Below are 7688 nucleotides of genomic sequence, written 5' to 3'. Positions count from 1 at the left end.
TGTCTACCATATTGGTCAGAACAGAGAGAACATTTGCATCATTGAGGTGAGTTCTACACTGAACAGTAGTGCTCTAGATATTTTATATAACTTTTTCATTTACTCCTAGTAGCAACTTTGTAAGATAGGGCATTATCCTGACATTTATAGATGAGGACTCAGATTCAGAGGGACTTAGGAGGCTCACCCAGTTATCAAGTGAAAAAGCCAAAGAATGGAATCAGAATTTAAGTCATTCATACTCGAGATTTAAATATAGAACTCTCTGACTCTTAGCTTTCTACTATACTAGATTCTAGACTCCTGACTGCTATCATATGAACATGTATCTTAAAATATAATTTTGTAGTTAATCATCTATTTCTTCTGGTTTTATATATGAGATCAGAAAAGAAAATGATTTCAAGGCCCAGATACTGGTAATTGAAAAAGTACTAATATTTCACAATATTGTTTCCATTAATGCTACATTTCCTCTTAATTGGATCTAGTTTAGTGATAAAGTGGTAGGTAAAATAAGAGAAAAGGAATTAATATTTACTTAGTCTTATGCTAAGCATTGTGTTGGTTTTTGGAATGCTGTGACATAGGTATTATCCTCATTTTGTAAATAAGGAAACGAATATATATATGTATATAGATCTATATTTATTAACCAATTCAATATTAACTAAATCAATATATATTAACCAAATATATGTTAACACAATCAATATATATTAACCAATATACAAGCCCAATGTGAAATTCTTTAGAAAAGTAATTACACTAAATCTTAACTCCCCATGATATGGGAATCATCTTCTTCTCATAAATGAGGAAGTAAATGAAGTTCCTACATTTACATACCTAGAGGGTAAGTGGCCAGCCAGAAATTTGGTCTCAGGTCTGATTGACTTCAAAGTTCCTACTTTTTCTACAACTTCACTCCAGAAGGAAATGGAGCTAGGACCATAACTCCAACTAGACTGATTGATTGATTGATTGATTGATTGATTTTTTTAAAGATTATTTATTTATTTTTTATTTATTTGCGAGTTAGAGAGCATGACTGGTGGGGAGGGACATGATAGAGGAGGAGGGAGAAGCAGGCTCCCCACAGAGAAAGGAGTCTGATGGGGGCTCAATACCAAGACCCTGGATCATGACCTGAGCTGAAGGCACACAGACACCAACCTACCTCGCCACCCAGGCACCCCCACAGCTGGATTTCCAATTTGAAGACACCTGATTTCCAGGTGAAATCAGTATATACACAGGTCAACCAGAACACTGGAAAAGGTTCCAAAGGACCTTTAAGATTCAGTGCCTCTTCTTGGAGCTTAAAGCATGATGGGGAAATTAATTTTTTAAAGGAAAAAACTCCACCAACACCAAAGTAGTATCTCACAGTATATACGAAGTCAATGAATTTACATAATTTCTGAGTTACAAATTTTTTAATGAAATGTGATATTGTTTCTAAGTACAAAGAGAATTTGAATGAGGCCAAGAAAAAAATGCCTGGAGAAGCGCATAGTCTGCTGATGAGTAGAAAAACTTATAATTACCATATCAAGAGAGTATTTAAAAGGAAAGTCTCTGATTATGTGCAATTATTCTGTAAAATGTAATGTAGATACTTCTGAAATTGTTTGAAATATTTCTCTTATGTAATTAAGGAATTTATCTTATAACTTTATTTACTAAGTCCTTTCTAAGTCCTCTCAGATACTTAAAATACTGGTAACCATCCACCCAGGGCCTGATTAAATTATTACAAATTCCAAATTAATCTGATTTAAGGAGATTTTAAGTTCAACTTCTCATTAGCTAGCTCTTCTCAGACATCTCTGAACATTAACACTTGAAGTCCTTGATATTGATCAACACATTGCAGTGTTTGATTAGGCTATCTTCTGATCTCCAGCCAAGGTAATCCTGAAATGAAACAAACACAAAGAAACCAAGAAAATAAAATCATCTTCAAAATGCATAAAAAATTGTGTGCTAGGACACAGAGATGTTCTGAATGTCCTGTGTTGTCGATAAATTGAAGAAATGGACCGATCAAATGTAGAACCACTAGATCAGAATAAACAAAATATTATCATGCTATTAGGTTACATATATGCCAGATGATTAAAATATTTCCTTCTTCTAATTACAATTCATTTTAAATTTAATTTTGAAGCCTTATGCTGCTTTCTAATTGTTTCATCTGTTTTTGGTTTTCCTTAAGTAGATTATAAGTTCCTTAAAGAATTCTTCTTTATACTCATGTTTCTCTATAATACCTTGCACAGTGCTGAGTAAATAACAGATTAGGAATGACAAATAAGTCTTATTTCCTACCTCCACATTAGCGGCAGTGTCTGCCTGGGGAAGCACACTGAGAAAGTTTATGAATTCACAATTAGACTCCACCAAGAGAGACTGCAGGTGACTGATTGGTAATGTCTGCTCTGAGGTTAAAGGAAGGAGGTAGCAGCATGAAAGCCATCTATTTTTCCAACTCACTAGTAGACATTCTTTAAACGTGTTAAATGAATTAAAATGTAAACAGGAAGAAAAGGATGATGCCAGCTAAACTTTCCTATTGAGTGTTCATTCACATTCAATAAAAATTACACCATATGTAAGTTCATTATTAAGCATGGAATCAATAAACTTTGAAGTTCAAAGGAAAAGCAACTAGCTTAAAATATCGTGGGAGATACTTTGTATTCATATCAGATCTTTTCTTTCAGATCTTGTATTTAAAGCTAACTCACTTAAAATCTTCACACCTCTATTAGGAAATGGCAAAGCCAAGAATTCTCAGAACTAAATATGTATACACAGAAGTAAACACATTGAGGCTGGATCAAGGGGTAAGCACTTCTACAAATGGGCACAGGGTAGCATCACCACAACTAAAGGCTAGCCCAATGGTACTGCTTTGAAAGGGCAGAGGTTGTGATGAAATTAATGTCTACTGGGATGTCTGGGTGGCTTAGTTGGTTAAGCCACTGCCTTTGGCTCAGGTCATGATCCCAGGGTCCTGGGATCAAGTCCCACATCAGGTTCCTTGCTCAGCAGGGAGCCTGCTTCTGTCTCCACCTCTGCCTGCTTGTGTGTGGCGCTCTCTCTCTCTCTCTCTCTCTGACAAATAAATAAATAAATAGAATCTTTTAAAAAGAGAGAAAGATTAATGTTTACTAGCCCCAAATATCCTTTGGAGTCCTTCTTGCCTCAGTGGCTGGTAGCAGTTCTAGTAATTACATACAACACCCCCCCAATCACACACACACACACACACACACACACACACACACACACACACACTGCACACATTTCCCCTGTCTTGTATACCTCTAAACCATAGCTATATGAACAGCCTATCTCTATGATGTATAAAAGTTTCAAGGAAAGTCAATTTTCCCATTGTCAGTAGCTCTTTGAATATCCTATTTAATGATAAGATAAAGGTGGCACTAGATTTTTTTGTTGTTTTTATTTTGCCTAATGGAAGAGGGGAATGCAGGACTTAGTACTCGAGGCAACCTTTCACCAAGAACAGCTTAGCAAAAATATTTATTCATCCAGTAGCATCTTTCAAATAAAGGAAATTTTTCAGAGATCAGAATTTTACATTTCTGTCCCCTTCAATATCTCACAAAAACCTTAATACTTAACACAAGTGGTAAAGGATTCTACCTAGTGAGGTATATTTAAATTCAAATAGGAGGTGGAAGCAAGTAGGGGTTCATGATCCTAGTGATAGTGGTATGAAACTCTTATAGTGTTTAGACTAAGCAATACAGAAAGTTAAAAAAAAAAAAAAAAAAAAGCATGGATGTGTCCTACAGAAAATGAGTTAAAATCATGAGTTTGGTTCTAGTTGCCCATCTGTAACACCTGCTACCTGACACTGTGAAGTCGACCCCAAGCGAGGTGGGTGGCCAAAAGAATCCACAAGGCCATTGGGTTTGACCCCAATTATCTTTTATTGTAAATAGGCCATATGTCAAATTCCAGGATAAATTGGAAACATTTGATCTATCTCCTGCTTCTAGATTAATTTTAAAGATTCATTTTCTATTCTCACAGATCCTTTATCTAAATTGCTTTGCTCTTATGTTTTAAAGAAAAGACACCTTATGTTTGCTTTCGTAGGCTCAAGAGGATTCCATCTTTAAGAATGCTTTTGGCAGAGGGGAATTGAACAGTCAGAACATAACTGAGAGAAATATGGCAGGAAATGAGCATATTCAAAATTGAAGATATGACCAATACCATCCACTGAATTTCTTCATAGGAATTTATGTTTACTAAGGAGAAAACATTCATTACCATGCTAACCAGAGATGAATGCTTTAACAAATCTCCTCATTTCCCCAGGCAAATCGTTGCTATATCCATGCAAACCAACACAAATAAACATATCACACATGAAAAATAATAGTCCTATGAGCCTTTGAGGTATACAGAACGATGCTTCCTTGAGATGGGCTATTAAACCACTGAAAAGATCCTGATTTATTCAAAAATGAAAATAATATTAATGTAAACCAATGTGACCTCCAACCAAATAGATTCTGCATGAGTGAGTTGGGACAACGTGATTTCCATAAAACAATTTGGCATTAAAACTAAACAGCAGGGCAAGATAAAATCCACATTGCCCACCCCCCTACCAAATACTCAACGGTCCTGAACAACTTAATATATACTTGTGAATTTTGCACACAAATAATCTGTTGGAGAAAGAAGTGCTGTAGAAATCAGTGATTTTTTTCCTTAAATTGATCAGAACAAAATGAGATGTTATAGAAGTCTCATTTTGACTGGTTTCGTTGATTTAGTAAATCACCCTTGAAGTTAGATAATATATCGAAACAAAGCCGTTATTCTGTTTTTCTTCTTTTCTTTCTTTTTTCTTCTTTTGAAAGATTCTTCCATGGGTGTTCGCCTGCCAGATTAATTGTTCTCGAAGCCAGGGATATAGCCACTTTTGTGCTCACTCGTATATGACCAGGGCTCCGGTTCTCAAATCAGAGTCATTGTTTCCACCCCACAGACAACACAAACAATAGCTTCGAGCAATGGAAAGATGAAACAGAGCTGAAAAGGGGAAGAGTAAGAAAAGCAATAAAGGGCTGAGTGAAGGAAAGAAGATCTTCCTGTGATGGAAAGAAAACAGCATCCATCTCTAGTCCTGTTTGACCTTGCTTGCTACTAAATTTTGAATTTTTTGTAATGATACTGAAGAAGTGATGAGAGGTAACTGGTAAGGTAATGACCTCAAATGCCCCTCAGGGTGCTCTCAGGTCTCATCCTCATATCCAGTGAGCTTCCCTTCTCTCTGTTCCCTGCCCCTTTCCCTCACATGACCCCAAGGCTCCCTCTTGCAATTCAGTTTCTCCTGCCAGCACCATCCCTTACCCTTTCTAGACCTGTAAAAGAACTCGGTTGTATGTTGAGAAAACAACTGAGAAAGAAAATGTAGAAATATTAACTTAACCTACAAAAAATAGACACACACACACACACACACACACACACACACACACACAGGGTCTAATGAACTTTCCACCTTTCCACAATAAAGCATTAATAAGAACGGAGTGAGATCCTCACAGTATCAGTGATCATGAATGATGTATTCATTACCAATAAGTGTGAGTATCACGTCGATGACCCATCTATCTATACACCTAATTACAATATTAAAGTCAGTGTGTATGATTAATTTATTTTCCTAAACAAGTATACATTTTTACTAAGAACTAGTTTCAAGGCAGTTTTTAATAAGAGTCTCTTGTTACACGAATATATAGCTTTAGCTATATGAGAAGTTCATCACACTCCTTAGACTAATCCTTAAAAAAGAAAAAAAAATGCAAAATATTGACTTTTCCTAAGATAACGAACTGACTATCCTCAGGAGATTAAAAAAGACAAAGGATCTTTAGACTCTGACTTATTCATTCAGCCAAACTTTGGTTTTTAAATATAATCGGAATTATATCATGGATGAAAGGCTGTTCTCTGGAACTTCAGGGGGATCACAAACTCTGGTGAGAAACTCACTACCATCTCTGCCTCCATCATCAATGCAGGAGCTCAGAGAAGAACGTCAAAAGAGGGGCATTTGGGGCAATCTAAACCAGGCAGCAGTATGAGACGCATCATGATCATTAATGAACTCCCTCCCCATCCTGGACCCAAACCAGACTATTCAAGGGAAACTCACATGTCCCCCCCCCGCCCCAACTAAGTTAGACATTACTACTCACCCAGGTACCTGTCTGTGACACTACAGCAATGCTACCAGATATTGGATGGGATATTGGATAAGTCACTCCACTTTTCCACTTTTTATGCAGCCAAGACATGAAGATCCTGAATATCCCAATTCTAAAGAAATATCCCTCAATAGAAATGAGGAAAATGAGCCAAAATATTTGTTTAAATGGAAGATGGTATTTAAAATCAACTTGATCAATATCTGAATATCTAATTTTTATAATACTGATGATCTTTGTTGCTGTCATTATTTCTAATTTTCTTTTATAGCTGTATATTTACCTTACTCTGAGAGGAAAAGAGGTTAAAAAATGAAAGGTATCATTCCACTGTTACAATAGAAATGTTATGATAGAAATACAATATTTAGCGTGGAAGAAAAGTTGAAGCTAAATGTCCTAAAATGGGGTTTGGAGATCTAGCATTCCCCTTCTCTGAATTTTTACCTCATCTATCTGAGGACACATAAAATTGTATTTGTACATATTGCATTTCTTAAGTGATCAAAGCACATATTTGGCATGATCTAATTAATAATTTTGACTTCCTCATAAAAGAAACAGAGTAGATTTCTATATATTACAGTTTAAAAAAGAAGAAAAGAAAACTGAATGATTAGAATAACAAATAATAGTTTCCAGAGTAATACATTCCTTCAGCTGCCCATGTTTCCCTATAAACAAATGTGTTCAAATCTACAGAGCTACTTATAAACAAAGAAAATGATTAGAACCTGAGGGTTCTACTCTATTTTAACTTGAGCCTCACGGTAAAACTTTTCCTTCTCTCTGATGAGGGACATATGTCATAATAGTATCTTTCAAAAATCTATTTTTAAATGTTAGTGAGTCTATAAAAAAATTCTAAATCTTGCATCTATTTCATTCTGTTTTGTTTCACCTCTAAGAAAAAAAAAAGACTACGTCCCCTATCCACTATGACATAGCTCTTTTCACCTTAGTTCAAAACACAAATGTACTTGCACCGTGCCATGGTGCTCTGAGCAGTGATCCAAGTATCATGTAAGTTCCAGAGGTCGGATCATTTAATCAGAGAGAAAAACTATAAGGAGTTGATTTTGCATGGAGCACTGGGTGTAAGAAATACTATGATGGAAAAAGAGAGGGGAAAGTAGGCTGGAGCGAAAGCATGAAAGAACACAGTCTGTGAAAACAGGAAAATTTATGAGACACAGGAGAATTGTCAAAGGTGTATGTATGTGCGGTTTCGTTGTGGCTGTTTGCCCAGCAGAAGCATGATTAGATCTGAGCACTGGGAGAATGGGTTGGCCATCCACATGCAGGAGGAAATAAAGTAGGAGAGAGTGGTGGTAGGGGGGACAGCTGAGATCTAATGAAGGCACAATCTAAGACAATAGTGGCCTAAATGGGGAAGAAGGGAACCAGAGTGAAACCACT

At 36.1% G+C, this 7688-nt stretch overlaps 1 long non-coding RNA gene across 1 annotated transcript; it reads left to right on the top strand.

Annotated features, from left to right (window-relative positions):
* Positions 1-384: 384 nt before the first annotated feature.
* Positions 385-5651, top strand: LOC116575392. The gene is made up of 3 exons (XR_004279752.1): positions 385-419; positions 2730-2852; positions 4914-5651. It is a non-coding gene; the product is annotated as an uncharacterized LOC116575392 (long non-coding RNA).
* The last annotated feature ends 2037 nt before the right edge of the window (positions 5652-7688 follow it).

This window comes from Mustela erminea, chromosome 16 (genome assembly GCF_009829155.1).
Source record: "Mustela erminea isolate mMusErm1 chromosome 16, mMusErm1.Pri, whole genome shotgun sequence".
Classification (NCBI taxonomy): Eukaryota; Metazoa; Chordata; class Mammalia; order Carnivora; family Mustelidae; genus Mustela; species Mustela erminea.
This window is presented reverse-complemented; position numbering and strand designations above follow the sequence as displayed.